The 26,301-nt window shown below is 42.5% G+C and overlaps 1 protein-coding gene across 3 annotated transcripts in view; it reads right to left on the reverse strand.

Moving 5' to 3' along the window:
- Positions 1 to 21,983, reverse strand: part of RANGAP1 (Ran GTPase activating protein 1) — a 368,213-nt gene extending 346,230 nt beyond the window's left edge. The window contains exons 1-2 of one of the 3 annotated variants that reach the window (XM_085601203.1): positions 21,846 to 21,928; positions 21,070 to 21,143 (exon numbers count right to left, since the gene is read on the reverse strand). The gene's annotated coding sequence lies outside the window, so the exon portion shown is untranslated. Of the gene's footprint in view, positions 1 to 17,541; positions 17,842 to 21,069; positions 21,144 to 21,845 lie in introns of those variants that run through there. The other 2 variants (XM_085601202.1, XM_085601201.1) reach the window with 2 other exon arrangements.
- Positions 21,984 to 26,301: the final 4,318 nt, after the last annotated feature.

The raw sequence follows: 26,301 nt of genomic DNA on the forward strand, positions 1-26,301 counted from the left end.
GCCTCAGACCTTCTGTTAGTGTGTCCTCCTCACAGATGCTCCCTTCCCGCAGGCTGGTCTCTTCTACCCTGGGGGCAGAAACTGATATTGTGAAGTAAGAGAAGCATTTTCATTGATTCTCCCCATGTGCTCTCCATAGACAATTCCTTTCACTTCGCTATTATTAAAGCTGTACATAGTCATCTGAGTAGCAGTTTTCCTTTCTATAGGAGGCGGATACTTTTGGTGGTCAGTAAAAACAGCTATAATTGAGGTGTAATGTGTACCTCGAACTTCTGGGCTTAGATGTAACTGGTCACATTTTTGCAGTTTATTAAAGCGCAAACTCAACCCGAAGGTACCTGAGCACTTTACATGAGCACCAGTTACACGGCACAAGGAAACCATTTTTAAGGCTCCGCTGTAGTCGCAGCTAGACAGCGCATGTGCTGGCTCTTTGAGACATTTTGTTTACACACAGTGGGCTTCCTGCCCGCTCATAGTTTTATCATTGGTTTGCTTCAGCGTCGCTCTCATTTCCTTCATTTCAGTTTGTGAAGGTATGCCTATGACACTGCTATACAACATTGCTAAAAGACACTGACAAAGCCAATAGCCCTAACATTGCCCAGGCCTACTGGCTTTACCAATGTGTGTTCATTTGGCACTTGCTGCAGCTCCCCAGACAGTCCTATAGGGCTGCTAGCTTGACGATCATGTTATCTGCAGTGTGCTGCATCCTGTGCAGCCACAATTTCTAAACTAGGTAACCATCTCGAAATGGTTCATAGGATATCAGTTCTAATGTTCCAAGACAGCCATCATGTTTAAAAGCATTATGGTGACCACCTTGTATCAGCTTAGCAGTGATACATTAAACACTTTATCAGTCAAAGATAACCCCCCACTGCAATATTTACTGAAAGGCCATCTTGGAAAGGAAATGTGCACAGTGAATAGTTGTTGTTTTGCCTAAAGATGACCAGCACATTGCTTTTAAATGTGACAGCCATGTTAGAACTTAACACTACTGTTACACTACGGCCTAGATTTACTAAACATTTGCATCGCCCTTACGCCGCACAAAGGGACGCAGGGTACTGCAAAGGCTTATTTAGAATTTACAAAGTCACGCAAGGCCAGATTTGCGTGGCTTTGTAAAGAAATTTAACTCAATGCAGCTGTTTGGGCTGCGTTAAGTTCCATTTCAACTTGGAAGACGTTCCATGAGTGGACCCAGATTGTTCCCATGGACCCAGATTGTTCCCATGTATACAACCATGGATTTTGGCGCTTTCACAGATTTACTAATGCTCGTAAACCTGGGAGTGCATCAAAATGTTACACCTTCCTCAGTGAGGTGTAACAAGGAGAAATATCTTTATTCCGCCTCATTATTTCTACTTTCCACGTGTGCTGCACTATGTAACACAGGCACCCTTGCACTATGGTGCAAGGGTGCCTGTGTTGGCACTAGCAAGCGCATGGTGCACCAACACAAGGTGAGCACAGAAATGGTCCATATCTGTATTTATGGAATGGAGCATTTCTGCTCTCTCCCTTTCACGCAACGCATCAAGTTTACTTGCTGCCCTGCGCAAAATATTTGTTAATATGTCCCCTGTACATAAAAAACTTAACATAGCAGCCACTTGCGGCTATGTTCAATTTAAATTTTATATTGCAAGCATATATTCACCCAGTATTAGAGGTGCCATATTTTCTTGTTTCTATTTTTATTCCTTTCATGTATCTTCCATATGCTTGTTGTTTGTGTGTATTTTTTTTTGTAGATGTGTAAAGAGTGAATAAGAGTATGCATCAGTGGATGGATGAACGACATACGAGTGCAAAGATGAATGCAAATGCATGCATGTTTCCTTAGTTTAGTGGCAGAAGACATACAGCATTGCCTATGGTTGGAATGTATGGCATGCATTTCTCCAATTAACTTTATCCTAGGCCTTGAAAAGCCCACACAATGCTGATGGACAAGCTTTTTTTTTTATTTGAAAAATTTCAGCATTAAGACAAATACAACAAACATGCCAGCAGTTTTCACTTGCATCAGACTGACCGATACGCTTACACCACGCTGTATTTAGATTTTGCTACCGCTGCAATTATTGTGGAGTGTTTTATATAAAAATTGTATACTTGCTGTTTTTGCTTTTAAATTGTTTCCGCCTGTTTCCCCACTGGCCGCATTGCCTGCACTTAAAATCTGTCACAGCACCATTCACCATTTGGGTGTTTGCTTCCCATTACGACCGCCATCTTGGGAGTAGGGCTGAGACGCCCCCAAGACGTTTACCGGGGCTGCGCTCTAGTTCGAGCGAGCACCGCCTACTACACGCTACTTAGAGGCCATTATGGTCGCGCGCAGCGTCGCGCCAGAGGTAAGCCCGTTTGCGCCCGGAACGCGACGGGCGCAGAAAAGGCGGCTTCTTTTACGCAGGGGGGGGGGGGGTTTACCTACTCTCGAGAAGAACTCCTTAGTTTGAACCCCAGTGCCACTACTCAGCCTTTGGCTGAGCAACATAACATCAGTAGGTGTCCAGAAACACCGTCTTGTGGTCTACTAAATGTAAGATCGCTCAGTAAACACCATGAGGAAATTGTGCTCCTTATCGAGTCCAAACAGATTGATATACTCTTTATGACAGAGACCTGGACTAGAGTAGATAGTACGGTGGATCTGGGCTTAGCCTGCCCCCCAGGCTATAAAATTAAACATAAACCCCGGGTGGGAGCCAGGGGAGGTGGAGTTGGCATAATCTTTAGGGAGACCTTACATCTCTCCCAGATTGACATCAAGCCCATTCCGGGCTACGAACTATTGGGCATTTCCCTAAATAGTCAGGGAGGTGTTCTATACACAGGGCTGCTGTGTTATAGACCCCCGGCTAGTTCTTTATCAGAGGTATCAGTGCTTATTGACCTGATTCATGATCTATCCATACCACACTAGACTCTTGGTATTGGGAGATTTCAACTTATGGCCAGGTGGTCCAACGGACTCTGCTTTGAAAGATCTGGAGCAGGCCTGTAGCAACGTACAGTTGCAACAGCTAGTAACCCTGCCGACCCATTCAAAAGGTCATATTCTAGATCTGATTTTTGCAGATATAGGGAATGTAGTTATTCAGAACATTCAACCTCAATGTTGGACAGACCATGCGTTGGTTCATTTCACCCTTTCTTTTCCCGCAGCCTCTATGAGGAAAGGTAGCCTAGGTGCTACTAGGATGAGTAGACAATGGTCTAAGCTCCTAAAGCAGTCAACCTTGCCTGCCTTGCTTTCGATGGGTTTCTCTTTGGGAGATAGTGTGGATGTGAGCTATGAAATGCTTAGCCAGCGAATTGTGGCCTCACTTGACTCATTAGCTCCTTTGCGAAAAATCAGACATAGGCCCACTCATGCTATGCCATGGTTCTCTGAGGAATTGCTTCAATCCAAACTCCAGTGCAAGAGGATGGAGCGTGCTTGGAGGAAACAGTACCGGGAATCTGATAAAGCCCGTTATAAGCAAACGTTGGCAACTTATAAAGTACAGATTAGATGTGCCAAAGCTAAATTCCTGGAGGACTCCCTACTGTCGGCGGCGAACAGATCTCAGGCGCTGTTTAAAATTGTTAAAGATGTATCACGCCCTGCCTGTATTGCAAATGATGTCCCTGTATCTCAATCTTTGTGTGACTCATTGGCACAGGCTTTCGAGGAGAAGATTGCTACCATTCTGAGCAATCTTGCTATCTCGTCAAGCTCAGACACTCAGTCTCTGCCCACTCCTACCTTGACATCTGTCATGGAGAGAGATATTGGCTTAGTACGCCTGAATAGTTTCCCGGTTCCATCTTTTGAGGAAATCAGTGCACTGGCTGACAGTGTCTCCTCGGGCTCTCCCCTTGATCCACTTCCTCATAAATTTTGGAAGATATTTCGGGAAGAACTTTTTCCGCCATTATTTGCGATCTGCTGTCAATCCCTCAGGTCTGCACAAGTACCGGACTGCTGGAAGTTGGCAGTGGTGTCTCCACTTCTTAAGAAGGAAACTTTGGACCCTTCTTGCCCTGCCAATTACAGGCCCATTTCTCTTCTCCCTTTTCCAATCAAAATCTTGGAGAAATGGGCCACAAAACATCTTTCCAGCCATCTGGAGAGTAATGCATGCCTGGATGTGGCCCAATTTGGATTTAGACCAGCCCATGGGACAGAGTCAGCATTGGTGACTGTACTTGATGACCTTAGGACGCGTGCCGACCAAGGACGGGCAGCCTTTTTAGTGCTGCTCGATATGTCGGCCTCGTTCGATACGGTCAGCCATTTGATCTTGATCAGGAGGTTGGAGGAAGTGGGGGTGACTGGCTCGGCCCTTGATTGGCTGGTGTCCTATCTGGATAATAGACACCAGGTAGTGGCCCTGCCACCGTTTAAATCTACTATCAGAAGGGTTGGCCAGGGCGTGCCTCAAGGGTCAGCCATCAGCCCTATTCTTTTCAATCTCTACCTCCGCCCCCTGATCAAGCTGATAAAATCTTTTGGCATTGCAGTCACCAACTATGCGGATGACACCCAACTTATCTTCTCGTTTGAGGGCAAGGAGGCGGTTTCACAAGAGATCTTCCATCGCTGCATGACTTCCACGGCAGATTGGCTATGTCACAACTCTTTACAATTTAACAGTTCGAAAACGGAGGTGTTACACTGTTCAATTGACCGTACCCCAAGGCCTCTTCCGTTGGGCTTCTGGCCTCCTTCCTTCCAGGGCACCAGTATATCAGCAGATTGTGTGCGGAACTTGGGTGTACTTTTTGGCTCCAATCTTCAATTGGATGCATCTGTTAACAAAACAGTGACAACGTGCATGGCTTTGCTTCGCACGTTAAGGAAGATCTTACCACTACTCCCAGCACAGGCAAGACCAGAGGTAGTACGGAGTACCATCTTAAGTCGACTCGACTACTGTAACGCACTACTTCTGGGAGCCCCGGTGACTTTGGTGGGTAAACTACAACGTGTGCAGAACTTTGCGGCTAAACTGCCCCTGTCTCGCCGGCGTGCTGATTCTTCCATCACTGCGCTTAAGGACCTTCATTGGTTACCAGTCCTTCAGCGGATTGATTTCAAAGCCCTCTGTATAGTGTTTAGGGCTCTTCATGAACAAGGCCCCATTCCTTTACAGAACATGTTTTCGTGGTACACTCCGTCTAGATCTCTCCGATCTGCTACAGCTTGTCTGGTGGTAGTCCCTAAAATCCTGAGGACTCGGTTGGGAGGCCGGTCCTTTAGGTTTTCAGCAGCAATTTTGTGGAACTCCTTACAGCTGGCTTTGAGGTGTGTGGGAGATCTTCCCTCTTTTAAGAAAGCCCTGAAAACACACCTTTTCCCAAGAGGGGCGTAATCTTTACAGTGGTTTTTTGATAACATCGTGCAGGTTCCATCAAAAGTCTAAGCGCCAGGATGCCCGTTGGGTGACAGTCATTGCGCTATATAAGAATATCTATACATCTATACATACATCATACACTAGTTACAGTAGTAGTATGGTATAAGATTGTCAGTATATTTAAAACCATCCATTTAACACCAGCTGAGCTTTCAAATATACATTATATTTCACAGTACATCTAGTGTAGACAGAAGGCAAGTTGTTAGTGGGCTCCATATGTCAATGGGACTTGACGGTAGTGGCAATTCCTCTGCAAAGATTCTAATTTTTCTTCCTAATAAGACATGCCTAGTAACAATTTTTTACTGGTAGGCAGAGCTTTCTTACCCCAAAGTATAGCTACTCTACGTTTTGCTACCAGCAGTGCCACTTCTAGAAGTTTCTGGCTCACTAGACTTAGATGTTTGATTAGGCCAAGTAGACGTGTGCAGGGTGCATCCGACATGTTCCGAAACCATGGCTGATAGTGCCATGGTTACCCATGTCCAGAACTGCCAAACAGCGGTGCTGAGCCAGGCAAGATGAACTAAGCCTGCATCCAGTTCTCCAAGTAGGGTAAATTTTGTGTCACTACCTAGCCCATATCTGAACTGTCTGGCTGGGGTGTAGCACATCTGCTGGAGGTATTTAAAGTGAATTATGCGCAGATTGCAGTTTGGTGTAAGTCGTCCTGCCAGTGTACAGCTGAACCCCCAGTCCTCTAACGTTAAATGTATGTCAACGGCCGCGTTCCATTTTTCCATGGCCAGATTTGAAACTGACAGCTTATCTCCTTGGGTTGCATTATATAATCTTGTGATGAGCTTTCTACGAGTGGGGCTTGTGAGCAATAGTTCAAGCGCATCTAGTGTGGGGGGCGCTTCTGGGAACCAAGGGTATAGTTTCCTCATGGCTGTTCGGAGACGATAGTATGTGAAGGTCAGCAGTGGTGACTGGAGTTGTGGATTTTGGATCTGCTCCAGAGTGACAGTTTGTACCATGGTCTTTAGTCCAGCATTGTCAAACAAAGTAAGCGCTCCAGATTTGTGAGTAACTGATATATCCAGGTGGAATCTCAGTGGGAGTGCGGAAGTGCCTTAGCATGGGCCCCCAGTGTCTGCCATGCGTGTGTGGTGCAGTTGATGGTAAGAATTACTCCCCTGGGTGTAACCATTCCCCTATGTGTCAAGATTGCATTGAGAGGAATGGGGCAGGCTTCATCAGTCTCAACCGCCAGGTGCAGCGTGTATGCATGTGAATTGTACCAATAGTGCCTGAGCACAAAGGTGGTAAAGGTCTGGCGCCACAGCTGATGGACAAGTTACTTGTCAGATGTGCGATAAAAAAGTCAACAGGCCTGGAAGTATTTAAAATTGGTTTAGTAACACTGAATTATATGTGAATACTTGTACGTTTTTTCATGCCATAGTAGTAAACTCACACATGGTGTTAACCATGGTTCAAAGATTGAGATAAATCCCACGGATGAAATAGTGTTTCAAATTGGTGTACTATCCTTAGCGATATTATGCAAAAATATAGAATTAAACTTGGTCAGTAACAAATATAAAACGTTAGAATGTGCAAGTTGCACACATTTTTATCTGAAACAATTTTCTCATGCTTTACCTAAAAAGGTAGGCTTAAGTTTAATTCTTTACAAAGTAATATAAAAGGTTCATTCTTTACCTACGAGACAGTTATTTTTATCAGGCAGTCATTATATTCTGATTTCTATCAACAATTTTAGGTTTACCATCTATTAAACGTTTTCTAAGTATCCGATTCAAAACCATATCCAGTATCACTTCATTTGAATGCCAGTGCCTGTACCTGCTTTACAGAAATCCTTCTTAATACTACATCCACACACAATATACACAGGCAAATCTCTTAGCAAGTTTCATTATTTTAGCCAAAACAAATTTAAACAGCTTTTCGTGACTCAATCGTTTTGTGTGTGTTTAGTATACTTTCAAATTTTATGGTTTTATCTCCACATAGCATGTGTTTCTTAACTCCAGTTTAAGTAAACATTTTAGTTTAAGCTCGAAGTTTCATTAAAAAAAATATCAGGAATATTTTAGCCAGCCTTTATAGATTTGATAAATAAGCCGTTAACCATTCTCTTCTTTATGTTTATTCGTAATATCCATGCATAGTCTAATAACTCACCCAATGCTTAACTTCAGTCAGTTCAAGGCTATAAACAAATTTTTCACATTTGATACCATATTTTCTCATATCAAAGAGTTTACGTTTTTAAACGTACCACTTTTTCATTTTCAATATTTCCTGTCTTTCATTTTGTCCAGGAATATAGAGGGAGGAAATAAATGTACATGCACTTTAAAAATAAAAAAAGTCTAGTTGATAGTTATTTTTTGCTTGCACAAACCCAGATAAAGCACACATGCAAGCAGTAAGGGACTAAAGTTACGGAGACCAATTAGGCAAAGAATTATTCTGCATGCGTCAGTCGTAAGGGATCTCCACAAGAAACAAAAAGTTCTCTCCTTTAGATAGTTGATAACTGGTGGCATTAGTGTTTTGGATCCAGTACACTTAAACTTTCTATAAAACACATATCTTTGCTTAGGGGGGGGAGAGAGGGAGCGGACAGTGTAATAAAATCAGTAGATCAAAACCGATTCATTTAAATTAAACAGCCAGCAATAGCAACTGCATAGTTATGGTTAAGATCTGCCTCCCTTGAAAAGGTTCGATTTGCTAATCTCTAATAGCATTTGATGACATCATGACATTTAGCAATTATTGCAAGTGACTGTGTTACGACATGTCAAGTTTGATGCTGATCTAAAGGAGAAAGGGTAAAGAAGGTTGAAAAAAAAGTTATGTTTCCCATTCAAGCTCCTAGAAGAATTTCTACTCTCTGATACAGTAGTAACTAAAATAAATTACAACAAAGAATTTCTACTCTCTGATACAGTAGTAACTAAAATAAATTACAACAAACTTGGTGTGAACCAAGAATACAGTCATGTGATTTGAAATGCATTTAGCAGTTAGAGAGGTTTACGCTACAATAGCGAGGGAACTTAGAATAGTTGAATAACTGTATACCTTGACTTAATTTACTATCGCAGTCCACCTGCTGATCTGGGGACCCACATTTAAATAAACTAAAACATCCCATTGGACAAAGGAACATTTTACCAATCGTCTAATGTGGGCCCTCAGAACCAAATAAGCTTTGCACAACAGGAACATTTCTGGTGCACGTGCCCTTACACAATACGGTTTTGGCAACATGGAAGCTTGTTCCTGGACCTGGCCAGAGACTCCAAGACCAACCCTCACTGCAGAAGACCTTGGAAAGTAAATACACTGAAGAATTAACTTTTCACAAAAAAAAATTAAACGCCAATGGTAACCTACGTTTTCTTTTATTTGGAAGACTAACATGTTTTAAAAAAATACTGAAATTCCATGTAACAACTACAGTTAAGGTGGCATTGTAGTTAAGAATAAAAATTAACTAAACTTGCCAGTAATTGTTTAACCATAACTTACCCCAATTTACTGCTCACTGCCTTATATACATATAAAGCTACAGATGACATTGATCAAATCACACATTCACATTTCCATATGCTATTGTGTCCCCGAGTTGATTAAATTGCCTTAATCTCAATCGCCATCTTAATCAGGGTCAGCCTCCACTTTTCACTAACAATTTACTTTCTAAAGACCTTGATAATGATTTCAATAACAGCGTTTCTCTGCACAATGTAACCCAATTCAGCATTTGCTACACCAGGGTACAGCTGATTTAGAGCAATTCAGAAGCATTTTTTAATAATAAATCTCATGCGTAGCGACAAAAGAAATTGTCGGATGTTTGGTGATAGAACACCTTTTCAAGCTAACTACCTGAAAATAAATATGGAATATGAAAAATACATAACAGCTCATTTGTAATTTGGTCCCAATTTTGATGCTCATTCTACCAGGAGCGCCACATCTTTCAAAGATTCAACACGAGGAGATATATAGGAGGCTATTTTGAACACAGCAGACTGGTCTTCTGATTTTATCTGCCAGAAGTTTTATTCTAAAACAATATTAAAGATGGCTACATTTGTGGTAAGTAAGCTTCGAATAAACATAGTCTGAGCCTCTGGTCCTGACAGAATAAAAAAATGCCAGCCATAAAATGGGCATGTATGTCACTCACTGAGTATTGACCGGTGCAATTACGGTATTAACTCTGATCTATTACCGGTATCACTTATGAATGTAAAAAATGTAGTTTCTATTTCCTTGTGCTTTTGCTCGTCTTTGACTAACCCAAGTAATTATACTTATTAAATGAAATATACATATGTAACGGAATTGCGATTATGGTACTGCAAGCATAAATAAAGGAGTTAAACTTTGGTCCACTCTTTCATTGTTTCGGGGTGAAAACAATGATCTATGGTGAAGAAGAAAAAAAAGAAGAGATACTAAGAGGAGCTTGCATGGGTTATAGACATTACTACTGGGGTCTTGTGTCCTATGGTCCATAGTTTTTTGCACACATTCCCAATGGGAAATGTAGTTTATACTGTTATTGCTGCTGTGAGTTTTAAGTAAAGGTAGCTCAGTATACTCTTCGCCTCCATGTCCTTAGCAGACTTGCTCCACGATGGCTAGGAAATGTTTAATTTCGTAGCATGTTAGGCAGTTGTCTGTTACGTTATATCAGAGCTCTTTAAATTGTGGGAAGGTGATCCTTTGGAGGGCCTTAATCGATCTCAAAGAGGGCACCATGCTCCAGCCAAGAGGAACCTTTATTACATCTGTGAGGAACAGATCAAACACTATGAATTCAGTGAAAGAAAACTGAGTGGCAGTGAGCCACTCCTTAACGAGTCTTCAATAATATCCTTTGTCAATCGTGTCGTGGCTGGGAGCAGGAGTCAAAGGGCCAAATTAACCCTTAAACCCACCTCTTCCAAATTTCGGATAAAATATTATACTGTGAATCATTTTAGGGAGCCCTTGCTGCTAATGGAATTCTGGTAATCATGTACCTGACTAGAAAAAAAAATACATAACTGAGATGTCTGACTTGTTAAATATGTTTAGAAATGTTACTTTTGGAGAAAAATGGGGAGAAAATACATTTGCCATTCCTTGGTGGAGGATGGATGGAAATATACACACACACACACACCTTTTTTTTTTTTTTTTACACAATGGAGAACATTGTATTAAAATGTTTAAAGCTCATTGCATAATATTTATCCAAAAGATAAAAAAAGCGTCATTGGTTAATTATGGTCAATGTGCAAAAAAGCAGTAAAATCACTCCAATTAATCAGTTATGGCAAGCTGCAAACAGTGCTTACCACATCTCGCAGCCCACCATATTTTGCTCTTTGTAAACTGCTTTCCAATTATTGGTCTTCCCTGGGCAGCGCTTGCGCTTGCTCTTCGAGGCATGCTGTATTCAGGATATGGGCATTCAATACACCCAGCGCTTGTGGTTTGTTAGTTGGCCTGCCTTACAAAATTGCTTTACTATGGTTGGTTCATATGTCCATATGTCCCGCCTTTGTGTGCTTGGTTCCCTCCCAGCGGACAACACCAATAGTGGGTTTTTTGGTGGGGCTCTCTGTGGCCATCTGTTGCTTCTTCGCTGGCACCCCCTCCCTCCTGTCATTGCTGCTGTCCTTCTGGCGCTGCTGCTGACTTGCACGACACTGCACTGACTTTTGTAGCAATCGCGGAACGCCACACTTTAGTTTTAAATACCTAAATCTAAAGCGGGGCGTGCCACCATTGCTACAAACGTGATTAAATAAGAAGGCAGGTGGACATCACATTTCTTTTCCATTGATTTACTTTTACAGCAATGGCAGCACGCTAAGTTTTACCGTTAAACATATAAAGATAAGGCACAGCGTGCAGAGACCGCAACAATAGTAAATAAATAGAAAAAAAGGCGGGCACACAACTTTTTATTTATTGACTTTTTTAGCAATGGAGGCACGCCGCACTTTAGCTTTTAAACATCTAAAGTGAAAGGGTGGTGCGCCAGCATTGCTACAAAAGTCAGTAAATAAAAAAACAAAGGCAGGCAGAAGTTGCATTTCTTTTCCCTTTTGCAAAGCTAATTGCTCTGCATTTAACTAATGCAAGACCTATTGCATTACAAATGCTTGTTTTTTTGTATACTATTGGATAAACGGTGTACTGAGCATGATGGGGCATGGGTTACGGGCTTTATTGGGCGCTGGACGCAATAACTGGGTAAAGGCAGGGCTTTTTCAGTTTTGTTTTCACTGAACCATAACCAACCTTGCACCGTTTAATTTCAGAGAATTTCATGTTTTTATGGCGCAACACATACACCTGCCATGTTCTGATTCTGCTTTACTAAAAGACTTTTGTCAGGCATATTGCCCAAGCACATTTGGCCGCGCGCAGTGGAGAATGACTGCATGGCCTACCTTTCCTTGCTCTCTGTTTAATTTGCTGTCAGCCAAATGTCATGCAGATTAATGATCAACCATAGAGAGTCCTGGCCCGTAATCAGTAAGGCTAGGCCAATCTATAAACTATCAACATACATGCCAGTACTGAATCAAAAATGTATAAACAATTTACTTCTTCAAACCACACGTGTCACTCATTGTGATGAAAAAAACCTAGTTTTATTCGTTTTTTTTGTAAATTCAGAAAGAAGAGTTAAGGACTATTTTTTTTGTTTTTTTTAACCATAATACTTTTATAGTTAAAATCTATTCAATGATTTCATAGCCCGATACATGGAGGACCGTCCTTCGATGCCGGTCCTCAACGTATCGGGCTGACAACAAAGTAACCACACAATGGCTTTCCAAAAAGACATTCAACACTGGACCGCGTTGGTCAACGAATTTTCAGTGCCAACAAGACAAGTCCTCCAATCTGCAAAACAGAGCAAAATCAAAGTCATAAAATTAACGCTTTTCTAACGTGGAATAACCAAAAGATCCATGGCTGGAATAGAGATTGGTTAATCTCCCCTAAGCTTTGTTTCGGTTCCAGGTCCTGAAGAGAACCACCCAAATGAAATAAGGGGTTCAAAACGTGTAAACCTCGTTTTAGGACCAAACAAGTGAACATGTAATCAGTAGCAGTTTAACCACTTCTTTTCATATAAATGTTCATAAATCAACTGACAATTCACTGATTGAATCACCCAGGTTAAACTGAATTTTTCACTGCTTCGTCTTTGCCCAGACATGGGTTATATAAAAATAAAAAAAAAGACTATAGGTATTTTTTTAAACAAATATCACAACCCCGCTGTTAGCACCTTTTCATGTTTTATGCTATTATTTTTCATGTGTATATCGTCATTATTATTATTTTTAATTGTGTGTGGAACCCTAACTCACAAATTGTTTTAACTCAATGTTGATTTTTGTCAAAATTTTATGTGCACACATTACATGTAATTTATAACATGTATGTGTTGAATTCTAATGAGGGCTATGAAAACAATGAATAGATTTGAACTATAAAAGTATTATGGTAAAAAAATAATAAAAAATAAGTCCTTAACTCTTCTTTCAGAATTTACTATTACAAAAAATAAATGAATAAAATTAGCTCTTTTTCATCACAATGAGTGACACATGTGGTTTGAACAAGTAAATTGTTTATACATTTTTGATTCAGTACTGGCATACATGTTGTTGATAGTTTATGCAGATTAATGAAGGAGCAACAAAATTATTAGTGAACTAAGCTTTTAATGTCTCCGTGTATCCTTAAGCCTCAACCCCATCACGGATGGATCTGTTCAAAAAGACAAAGCAAAGCCTGCAATAAGCCTCCAACATGTTGTGCAGATTCATCAAATGGTGCCAAATATATTAGCAAGTCAAAACTGTATGGACCACCCCTCTTTGAAGGACTTGCCTGACTATGAGAAGCAAGACTAAGTTAAACATGGTCTCTGAACTATCAAGCTGTGCTAAAATTATTAGCAAATGAAAAATGTTTCACTTCCCCTCCCCTTTAATTTTTCTCTTCCCAAGCTGGAGATTTATGAAACATCTGACACCTACATTAGGGGGAACTTGTAAAGAGCAGGTCACATTTATTGTAATTTCATTAAACTGTGCAAAAGTTAAAAGAAAATTGTATTGCTCCCAGCTTTAATTTTAAACCCTCCCCTATTTGATGGAGTGGGACAAAATTTAACAAACCTAAAGAAAACTACTATTTCCAAAATTCTGTCAACGTTTATGCCAACTCATCACACAGTGCCAAACCTATTAGCAGATGAACACTTTTCCCTTACTGTTCTGCTCGATTTTCCCGGCCTTCTTGTGAGGAACAATGATGGAATGTGACTTCAGTCTCTTATCATTCAAGTCTAAGGGTTAGAGTAGTGAATGGAGCCTATTTACTAGGCACTTCGACATGATTCTGTGCTCTTCCCCATAGATCAGGGCTTGCACACATAGCCTAGGGGATAGATTCGTTAGTATTAGGGATAACCTGTCCTGTAGTGAGGGTATTTCATGGAGCTGTGCTGAATTCAGGCCTGGTAGGCCTCAAACGGGAGAGACTCCATCTTTCTTTCTGCTCCGGCAGCTTGGGATGCTTCTAGGTCAAATGTAATGTTTTAGTTATGAGGTGTTATTCGCTTGGAGAGAACCGGTTCAGGCCGGCCCTTATCGAAGGATTGTATTTTTCTTCATGCCGAAGACACTACATCAGGCCGGCCGGCTGGGAACGTGTCCTTGGTACGGGGAGGTACAAGAATTTGGTGGGCGGCAGGTTACAGGCCGGAATTTTCCATGAGGAAACGCACCTCTATATTAGTGAAAGTCTGAGGCAGTTACATGTTCAGTCCGTAGGCGGCATCTAGCCGTTAGCAGTAAAGCTACTACTTATTCCAGGGAAGACAGACGCCATCTTGAAGGCGGAGAAGACCCGAGAGACAGATGCTCTCCTAGCAGAATAGCCAGAGAGGAGAGAGTAGCCGATAAGGAAGAGGTCCCAGTGACTCGGAGAAGGGTGATTCCAGGCGAGCCGAGGCACAGACGAGAAGGGAACCTAGATGACCACTGAGTGCAGGCTACATACTACTAAGGTGATGTCGACCCTTTCTTATTAGAGTGTACAACTTAATCTTTCACTTTTCTTTGCAGGTTATGTGTTATATCGTAATGTTATGTGATTGTGTATGTAATGAGTAATAAAGTACCCAGTTTGTAGTGAACCAACATGTGCTGCGTGTTCTTGTATGAGAGGGTAGCCTATTCTTCTAGTCAGCTGCGGCTACATGAACAGATGTTAACCCTGATCAGGTAAGTGGTAACTGAATAAGGGAAAGAGGAGCCCCTCGAACCTGAGAACAGGCTATGCTCGAACTGGCAATCCTTGTGTGATCTGATGAATAGTGAGACTGATTCCCTTTTTGTATGTTATGGTGATCATAGGATGAACTGTCGTATGAGACTGCCGTCTAGGTAGAGAGGTCTGGATTCGTATAGGATCGCGAGGCCGCCACTTGTGATACTGTCGTATGGGCAGAGAGGTCTGGATTCGTAGGGGATCGCGAGGCCGCCGACTGTGCTGAGACTGCCGCCTGGGTAGAGAGGTCTGGATTCGTATAGGATCGCGAGGCCGCCACTTGTGATACTGTCGTATGGGCAGAGAGGTCTGGATTCGTAGGGGATCGCGAGGCCGCTGATTGTGCTGAGACTGCCGTCTGGGTAGAGAGGTCTGGATTTGTATGGGATCGCGAGGCCGCCACTTGTGATACTGTCGTATGGGCAGAGAGGTCTGGATTCGTATGGGATCGCGAGGCCGCCACTTGTGATACTGTCGTATGGGCAGAGAGGTCTGGATCCGTATGGGATCGCGAGGCCGCCGATTATAAGAGGTCTTGGTATGTATAGTAGGAATTCCCCGTCCTTAGGTGGTAGATATATGTGGTTGCACTATTGTAAATAGGCCCTAGGGAGGGGGTAACGTTCTGTCTGGGTTAGTGAGGCTCTGATGAGCGGGTTCTATCTGATCCGAAAACCCAAGCAGAACACTTACCTAATAACTGGAACTATTTACAGATACGTACACATTTGGAAATACCAAGAGTAATCTCAATATACTAAGTGCCTATTTTCATGCATATTTGTCAAATGGTGCAAATGTTATAAGCAGATCCAAAAACAGCTTTTCAAAATGACTAAAATACACAGAAGTCTAAACCCTCTGAAGCCCTCCCGGCACCATGACCAAACAAAAAAGTGCAATTTCTTATTAAAGTTATATTTTCATGCCAGATGTGGTATAAATCTGTCTAGAGATTTTGGCTGCAGACGAAAGTAAATTTCCTGTTGGAGCTAAAATCAGACTAAACATATCTGACCCCTTTCCTCCATTAACTTTTTTTTACTCTACTAAATCTGCCAGACCATAGCAGACTACACTAGGAGCCCTATTACAAGTCTGGCGGTCCGAGAACAGCCAGACTCATGGTGGCGCAGCAGTGGCGGATACAGCCACCGCTGCACCGGCGGTCCGACCGCCCAATTACATCCTGGGCAGTCGGACAGCCCTAGGACGTCAGCTAAACCAGGACACTGTTGTTCCCTGGTGTTGGGAGCGGCTGTCAGAGGCCGCAATACGCTTAGCGGGACTGCCACGGTCCTGCCACGGATATTATGAGCTTCCTCTCTGCCAGGGTTTTCATGGTGGGAGAGGAAACCCTGTGCCTCCACTGCATGTGGATGCACACAGGTGGCACATCCCCCCCCCCCCCCCCGTGTGCATGCACATAGGTTCCCGCATGGCATGCACTTTCGAGTTGTTTTGCACTGTAATTGTTTATTTATAAGTATTGACAGCACAGGGTGACACAAGAATATGATCACTAGCTTTGCGAGCAGCTTGAACCTGTCAGTGTCCCCTGCCACCAGCATCCATTACAATGCAACTCTACATTTAACAGTTTCATGGCGCTTCCAGATTGATCCATTTTTAACCGAGATGTTAGATTTATTTTATTAATCACTGCAAGGGCTTTCGGTTTCATAACATTGATCTATTACAGTATTGAGCCCCGGGCGGGCCATAACTCCGAGCTAAATCATTGGGGCATTAACTATCAAACTGAGCCGATGCAATTAATGACATTAGCACTTAGTGAATGATAATGGTGTTAGCGCAATGATGGGAAGCGAATGCACAAGAACACAACCCATGTTTAACTCTGCTGCAGAAGAGGCATCATGTCCGTGGTGAAGATCCCCGTGCTAGCCTTTATGGTTTGCCATATCCAGCTCTTCTATTGGCTCCTGTTATATCTCAGTTTACGTCTATACACCATCTCGCAATCTCGTCTCTCTACGCCGTATTTCTCTCTTCACTCAACCATACAATTCTCTATCCAACGTTAACACCTACTTCTAAACACTGTCTCTCTAACTTTCTCGAACTCTTTCACTCTCTCATTCTCTCGCTATTCACTCTACTCACTCATCTACGCAAATAACTATCTCTATATACGATCTCTCGCGTTGTCACTTTCGCACTCTTTCACATAAGTAAAAGACATTTCCATTACAACGCCAATAGATCCAACTCTGAAAAAATAAAATGCAAGACCTATTGCATGCCAAATGCTTGTTCTATATCTTGTTTCCACTTATTTTCAAACGTCAGTTTATTCTCAGTGTACTTGCTCTACATATTCTCACTTTCAAGATGTTACCTTATTTGTAGTATCTTTCCTAAGTGCAATGTTTACTGTTGCCATTTTCCCTTGTCGCCCTTTCTTGTTTTTCGTCAAATACCCTGGCTTCCAAATTTCCATATTTTCTCGTACGTTTCCAATTTCCTTCAGCCATTTCCTCCATATGTATTGCATAATTTTTTAAGCTAGCACGCTATATGTTACCAATCATCCATATTTTCTCTTCCCTATGCCATAATTCTTGGCCACGGTTGATTTCTTTTTATAGATATGTTTGAGTCATAGTCCGCACTGTCAGAGGCGCCACATTTCCGCCCTTCTGGGTTTCTGGTCATGTCTCGCACCCACTTTATTTTCTGACATTGTTGGATACCACCAAACCGAGATTAACCTCTTCCACCCCAGTCCCAGCCTCCTTACCGTGAGGCGAGCGATGACCGATTGCTCTCTGAAGGTCCCCACGTTCCCTGGCTCACACGACACGACTAGCACTGCTGCCGCTCAGAGATGGCGAAGAACAACCGTTTCAAACCCGGCAGTGGTGAAGCGCGACCCGCCCTCTTCTGGACGATGGGGCTTGTAGTTTCCTCTGCTTGTACAGGTTCTGTACGTCAGACACCAAGGAAGGGCTTTTAGAACTACGACTTCCAAAAGGCCACGCGCAAAAGGCTGATGGCCGCGCAAGGCACCACGGAACGTGTTAAGGCCTGACGGCACACTGAGCTATCAAAAGGATGGGAGCGTTGGCGCGCTCTCGCGCCCCCTGCTACGTAGTCGTAAATAAACACCGGTCATAGAAAGAGGACAATCAACTACCTGCGCGCTTTAAACCACCCGCAAACTTTTAAGCAATAACACAATCGAAGAATTGATGAATTAGAATGCTGAGAGGCTTCTTCTGTTTACCTGGCGGTAGAAAATGAGAAGCATTGGCAAAGCCAATAGGTTTTACGCTGCCACTCATACTAACTGCCATCGTTTTGCTCTGTCAATGCTTGTTTTGTTTTGTTTTATTTTATTGTTGGGGAACTGACTAGACCCTCGTCTTGTAATACATACGTACGGTTGTAATCCCTGGCAATAAAGGGAACTATTCTGTGTGGCTGTGCTCGTTGTGAAAGATACACAAGCCCATACCTGCCAACTCACACAGTGCTTCTGTGTGACACGATAGTGGCTCTCATCACTCGGTCTCCCGGTGACGAGCCGAAATCACACGGTGGCAGGAATACGAGCTGAAAACCATTGTTTTTTCAGCTTGTTTTCTGACGGTCGACCCTTTAGTGCCATTTGGGCCCAAACGCCACCCTACTGGCCAAGGGTTGGACTCAGGGAAGGAGTCCTTCGCCTAGGCGTGTCACTTCCGGGGCAGAGGTCAGGGGAGGGTACTTACACCTCCCTCACCTCTCTGGCGTCCTTTTTGCGCCAGACACGCTGGGGCAATGTGGCAGGATCAGTGTCTGGGGAGTGGGGTTGCCATACCCGGACCCTGGCTGGGTTTGCCTTTGCTCCGGCTTAGGGTGGGCTCAACGGGTGGCCACCAAGTGCTACACAGCCCCACAGCTCCCCCTGATAGTGCTCTGCTCATGGTCGTTCAGACCACGGCGATCGTTCCTGCGACTTCGGAGGCGGGGTGGCGCCCCCCTCGAGCCATCAACTTTCTTAACAGGCATATTCTCGGTGAGGTGGGGCTGCCTGCGGCACACGTAGAGCAGGGCCGGTGTTGCTGTTCCCCATGTCCGGGGGCCGGGTCCGCCCGCCCGGTCGTGGTATTGGACAACAAGCTAAGTGCATGTTTGTTGCCAGGGGGCAGCACCCCAGAGGCAGGGCTAGCGTGGGGTTTCCCTTCGCACTCCATTCCGCGTTTGGTTCGCATACAGCCTATCCTATATGCCTACTACATATACTAGGAGCCCTTAGGGAGGTGAAGGTGAGCCGCACTGTGTGTGGTCGGCCAGTATTGGAGGACTGTATGTTCTGTTTCTCGTCGGGTCAGCGCTGCAATACCCGACGGGCACCCATAAAGGCGCTCTTTAGCGGAGATCTTTTGTTCCTGGCCGTATGGTGCGGTGCATGTGAGGGGCCTAGTGGTGTAGATGTGAGTGAATAGAAGTGATTTAAAACAAGTTGGATAGTCCAAAATATGACTTTTATTCAGGCTGGCTATCCACCTGATTAAAAACAAGCTAAGAGTGGCAGCTTGCTGACGTAAGGGTTCAACTCAGCTATGCTCATCTCTGACGGTCAACATGTTTCATGCCTCGCGGTCCTAGTGATCCTGGTCAATTCTTCAGGACCTAGTGTGAATGAACTATCTACACAATGTGGTGGGTGCAGATGCTACCTACCACGTTGAATACTATGGGAACAGTCTCTCCATGAATGTCGGGTAACCTAAGAGAAATATATAAGGTAGCTACAATTGTTTCAGTGAAGAGTACAGAGTCCTCTCTCCAGTATTACATAATCAATCCTCTCTCTCAGTGTCAGATCATAAAGACAGTGGTGGTGATGGCAGAGAAGGTATCAAATGATAGTTTCCGTGCAGGTTAAGTAACCTATCTTTATTGTGAAGTTTATAAACAAGCACTGGTTAAAATTAAGCTAAAAACAGAAGACTTGGTGACCTAGTGCAGCTATTGCACGTTTAGAATTCTATGCAAAGTAGGGTTTACAGTCACAGGCAGACAGGTTGCACTGGGCACGAGGGACACTCACCTAACTAAATGCTACCACCTGCTCCAATCCATGTCCGAAGCTGTACTGGGACACCTAGAGTCTGGTGTCCTGTGGGTGACAAGTTTACACAAACAACTGAATGAGCCATGAACACCATCACAAGGTTTAAACAGGTAATGGAAAACCGCCTTAGTGTTTTTGTACCATGTGCGGAAAGGCCCCATAGTCCCTTCTTGTTGATAGAGTTTGTGCAGGGGTCACCCCCGTTGGACTTCTTATAGGTTACCAAGCTGTGTTACTTACACTGACTGGCCCCCAGTTATAGCTCTACCCCTACATCTTCAAGGGATGGCCAGGTGCCCTACCACTTATGGAGGAACCAAGGACTCAGCTTCAATGATGAAGCAGTAGCTGATATTTAAAGGAAAACACCCTCCCTCCTTGGAGCAGGGGGTTCTGCGGCCTCAGCGACGCAATCAGATGACTGGACCTCATTAACAGCATCAATAAGAGAATGGGTTAAGATCTCGCTCCATGGGGCGTTGATGACCGAATACTTGCGAGCTAACATCGCTCCTAGTGGACTCATAGTGAACATTTTTCCCAGACTGTTTTTAGAAGACCCTACTTTAAAAAAAGAATGGTGTCTGGTATCTTGGAAGTGTAAATATCACACAAAGGAAGAGACAAGGGATTAAGTCTTCTCTGACTCCCTTTACAATATATAAATCTCACACAACAGAGAAAAACTTCATGGCAAAAATAGATATACTATATATTAGAAATGGGAAAATCAAAAGAATTCTTAATACTGCCCTCACACACTTGATAGTGTCATGCTTCATCATTGGGCCGCATCATACAACCAGGTGCAGACCAACACACTGGATGGAGCGCAATTGTTTTGGAGAAAAGATGAAGGATAGTGGTGAGGGTAGAGTGTAATAACGAAAGGCAAAAACACAAAAGTGTCACTCAAAACATAAAGGAAAACAAATATTTCTCCTGGGAAAAGGGGCCAAGAGAGGTGCAGGTAAATTTCTAAAACTACCTAGGGGTTGTCCAGTAACTATTTATTTTGTGTCAACCTCTGGCAGGATTAAAAGTATCAATATGGGGTATTCAGGGAAGGTAACGACCCTTATATCCCCGCTGCAGTTACCAACATGTTTCTGCCAGCTTTTTATGCGCCAAACCAGGTCGCTCTGGCATTCGTCAGGGTGTTGGTCCCTATTTATTGGTCTGTACCCCTATTAGGGTATTTATTACCTTGTTACTCTGTAAATGTGGGCTTTGCCCCAACGTCTCTCTTTACTGGAAATTTCCAGGAGGATTTCTCAATTCTACAACGAGAAAAAAACATGAAAAAGGAAAACCAACCTTGTTTTTCATACTCATCGTTGTTAACATAGCCTTTACTTTTTTTGAGTTTCCCATGCATTATTTAAAAGTTTCATAGCAGCTTATTAATTCAGCACACACCTTCACCCCTCACCGTGGGCACACAACACTCCTCATGACCATAATGACTCAACACAGGACGTGAATAGAATGGATGGATTTAAAAACTATGCATTAATTCCCTGCATAGATACTTCAAGTTTAAGAGACACCCACATTTTTCCCTATCACGAGTCCTAGTGAATTATATTAGTAAACAATACATTCGTAAGGATCCATGTCTACTTACAAGAGTTAACGGATTTTTATTCTAAACCCGGGTCTGTGGGGGAGGTGCTCATATCGTCACACTCTGGATGCGTGTGATACATCAGGAGTACCAAGGAGTAAAGTAGAGAGAGCAGGACGGCAAGGTTAATAAATTGCTTCACACAAACACATATTCAATTATATGCACCCGTCTCTTCCTCGTCTAAACTCTACTTCCTATAGAGCGGCATTCCTCGTTAATCTCGGACACATTCCGCCTACTTTTGAATTCACCAGTCAATTAGAGACCCTCCAAAATACACATTCGGGATACTCTTGGGCCACACTTCATTAATATTTGGTTCGAAACACCACTTAAAACAGTGTGTACTCACTACTTCAAAGAGACACTGTCTCCGGTAGCCCCTCACACGTCCTCCGTCGACGCAGGTCATCTCATATTGAGTTTCCCTATTAAGGGACAACAAAACCTCGTCTCAACGTTCTTTCCCAGGGCGTTTCACCAATTCCCATGATTCACAGTAAACCACAGTCATAGAAAGAGGTTACTCGATCTAGACTGTGTCTCGAAGTCAGCTAGCATGGCGGCCATTTCTCAGATGTCTCGTCGAAGTCTAACCAATGCTTATGCCGGCTTTCAAACAAGAAGACAATATTCATACGCATATTTTTTAGGTGTAATCACAATATCTATTTTCCATTTTATGTATATCTTAAAACGAGCATTTGTTTGAGCCTGTTCAATCAAAATGTGATCAACAGGGCCACTTTCCTTTTTGATCGAAACCAGAAAAATGTCCCCATGAGTATATGTGTTTTCCAGATTTATTTCTAACACATCTTTTCCAACGTATATATGTGATATCTAGAGCATTTAAATAAAACCTGCTCTATCCAGTATGGCCTACAGATCAACCAACATCTTTCATACTTGTGGATATGACTCAATTCAATTCAATTCAATTCAGCTTTATTCGGTACAAATTAATGTCCATAAAAGCATACACAATCACAGTCACAAATACAAAGTATGAACAACTTATAGCAGACATAATCACACACATTAAACAGTATTATTAGTTAAAAAACAATAATTTACACCTTTAAAATTACATGACTACATCTAAAAACACATGCTTTTCCTTAAATTGATGCATTTGTTTAAAAAAGTAGCAGTATAAAAACAAATGTCAGCAGTTTGTAAGTTAAAAATCAGTTTCATAGCTTGCTCAACCGTACGTGTACCATGTTTAACAAACATGGGTTTTAGCAGGATAATACGGAAGTTAGAGTAGAGCTTGCAAAATAATATAAAGTGCATTGTGCTCTGCTTAGAAATCCCGTCACAACTACAAGGACCTACAGGGTATTTCCTCATTACAGGTTGTGCCACCAGATGATGCACTGTTCCAAATCTCAATCTGGTCAGCACAAATTTATGTGTCGGCCTGGTGACAAGAGTTAAATAGACAGGAAATCCATCCATGGACAGGTATCTGTTATAAAACATAACAGTGGACAAAGTACCAGCAATAACTGTTCTTTTCCTCTCAACAAAGGCTAGAAAAACCCTTTTTAACTCGATCTTAGGGATCAATAAAACAGCATTTGGATCAGTTACAATATTCAGGTTAAAAATATCCGAAAAACACATAATGATGTATTTAATCCAGGGTATTGCTATAGCTTTATCTAGTCGCATACAATCCTGGATAATAGCCCTAGTGAAGGATTTTTCTTCATTCAGCCAAATAGACCGCCAAACCATCAGAGGTCTAAGTGACAAAAGATCGGATAGATAATTCAGATTTAATTCTTGGTGACATAATGCATTAGAGGCCGAAGTGGGTAAACACAAAACTTTTTTAAGGAAAGAATTCTGTTCCAGTTGCAATTCATGTACGCCACTGTAACCCCAAATTCCTGCCCCATATAATGCAATTGAAACACATCTAGCCTGATATATTTTTGTCATATCTCTGGTCCTACGATCCCCAATTTTCTGGGCAAATCTAAAAATTCCATGTGCATTTCTAGCCATTTTATTGCGTATGTTATTAAATTCGTGTGTCCACTTTTTATCTTCAGAGAAAGTTATACCTAAATAACAGAATTTGTCCACCTGCTGTACTTTTAACTTGTCAATAAAAAACCCTTTTGCTATATGTTTACCTTTCTTTGGGCCACAGATCATTGTATATGTTTTGCTTTTATTGATAACTAATTTTTTATCATTAATAAAAGAAGCAAAACTATCCATTAATCGTTGTAACCCTATCGGGGTTCTTGATAACAATACAGCATCGTCGGCGTATAATAACACCGGTACTGGGACACCGTTAATCATGGGAGCATCTGCGGGTACTTCTTTTAAAATTGCATCAATGTTATTTATAAATAAAATAAATAAAAGCGGTGCTAAAACACAACCCTGCCTTATACCTCGTTTAACGCTAAAGTTCCGGGTACATTCGCCCTTCCTACCGAAACGTACACATGTTTTTAATCTCTCATACATCCTGGCAAGAAAATAAATTATGCCCTTTGGCGCCCCTATTTCCAACAAGGTTGACCACAAAATAGAGTGGTCAACCATGTCGAAAGCGCTGCTTAAATCTGCAAAGCACATATAAATATGGCCAGATTTGGCTTCGCTGTATTTCCCGATCAATAATTCTAAATTAATGCATTGATCGAGTGTACCCCTACCTTTCCTAAAACCATATTGGCTATCTGACAAAATACAATCCTGTTCTACCCATTCTTCTAGTCTAACTAGCATAATCCTACTCATAACTTTTACCGAAGCATCCAATAATGAAACTGGTCTGTAGTTTTTTGCATCTGACCTGGATCCTTTCTTATATATTGGTACGATTATAGACTCCTCCCATGTTAACGGAGGGTCTGTGCAAACCGCGGCGTTAAAAACAACAGCCAACAGTGGACCCCATATTTCTGGGGCATCCTTATATACATCACTAGGGACCCCATCTGGACCTTGAGCCTTCCCTCCCTTGCTTGCCCTAATCCCCATTTCCACTTCTTCCACAGTAATATCGAGTGGTATAATCGGCCAGCTATCTGACCCGACGTTACTGTTTTTATCTGAATCAAAAATACTTGAGAAGTGGGTAATCCAGCCTTCACAGGAGACATTTGATGTTAACTCAGGCATATTTGTCTCCTTAAGGAATGGGGAGTTGACTGTTGCCCAAAATAATACAGAATTAGAAAGTTCTGCCGCCTGGTTAAGAGAGTCCCATGCCTGAAGCTGTAGAACCTTCTTCCTTGCTTTAATAGCACTTTTATATTCTAGCCTCAGAGTAGTTACTAGTTTTTTCTCCCTTGGTCTTATTGCTAGGGCCTGTTTAAGATTGGTCAGGGCAGTGGAACAGGTTTTGTCAAACCAGACCAAACCAGGTTTTTTACTACCCCTACTACCGCTTGTAAACTTAGCGTTAATGGCAGTGTTGATTTCCTTAAAACTAGATAAGACCCGCTCATGATCTAATCTATTTTCTAAAATAAAGACAATGTCTGCTAAATTCTTCATAATAATAGATTCAGTTAATTCAGATGCTTTTGCACCTATCCACCTCAACCTTACCCCATTAGCCCGGTGTGCTTCAATATTTCCAACCATAGTCCCTGTCTCTCTATCATTCCCTTCCCACAAAGTCATGGGCACAATAATACAATTGTGGTCACTAGTGCCCATTATCTCCATTTCCAGTGGGGCAAAACAATCAACAATACTGGAGGATACCAACACATGATCGATTACAGAATTGGCACGCCAATTCCTAAATGTGGGGATAGGTGAACCATTACTATCCCTGCAACAATCCAAAATTTCCAGGTCAAGGCACCCCATTACTGTATTCAGATTTTCCCCATACATATCATGCCCAAAGTGTGGGACCTCCCATCCAGCATTATTTGTAACCCCACATGCCTTTGTGGATAATAATTCACATAATGAGACATTGAAATCCCCACACCAGATAATATCAAATACTTCGTTGGAGTTCAGACTTAGGTTCTCAATAGCATTGGCCAATTCGGTTACAATTCTGCCCCTGGTGCTATCAAAAATGTTGTTATAATAATTGATCAGAAGGATGTTACGGCTTTTGCCTTCTCGGATCCAGATCATCTGTATTAGATCACCTACCGGCACATACTTTATCACAATCATCTGGCGGTGGACCGATACAAGGGTGAGTAGACCCCCCTTAGCTCTTCCGGGTCCCTCTCCATATGCTGGTAGGTTATATGAAACAAACCCCTCAAAATCAATATTATCTTTGCACCAGGTTTCCTGAAAACATAGGATATCATACCTATTAATGAAGGAATTCCAACCCGGGTCTCTGCTTTTGGATTTCAAACCAGCTACGTTCCAGCACACCAACCTGGAGCATATACCTGTTCTGGTGGTAATCCCACTAGTGGGACCTCGGGCGTTTCCCTCTGTTGGGCCAGCCTCATAAGTTTGACCCAGTTCACCTGTATTCATACTACCCTCTTGTGTGATCTCGGCCTCATTCTGATTAGACACAAATCCAGGGACCAAAGTTGTTATTACAGATATTACAGATGTACACTCCTCTCTACAGTCCTCCAAATTGGGACCTTCTTTCCTTCCTGTACACATCCCCGTCTCTTTTGTGCGTCAATCGTTAGAGTCCAGAGTACTAAGTGCAAGAAATCTATTCTGTGTAGGAATATCAATATAAGGTTTGCAAGTATGCGGATAAGTAGAACTTCTAGTATTGTCCCTCCGATTTTCATTAAGGTGATTATAAAAGTATCCTAGTGCTCGGG

Source organism: Triturus cristatus, chromosome 4_2 (genome assembly GCF_964204655.1).
Source record: "Triturus cristatus chromosome 4_2, aTriCri1.1, whole genome shotgun sequence".
Lineage (NCBI taxonomy): Eukaryota > Metazoa > Chordata > Amphibia > Caudata > Salamandridae > Triturus > Triturus cristatus.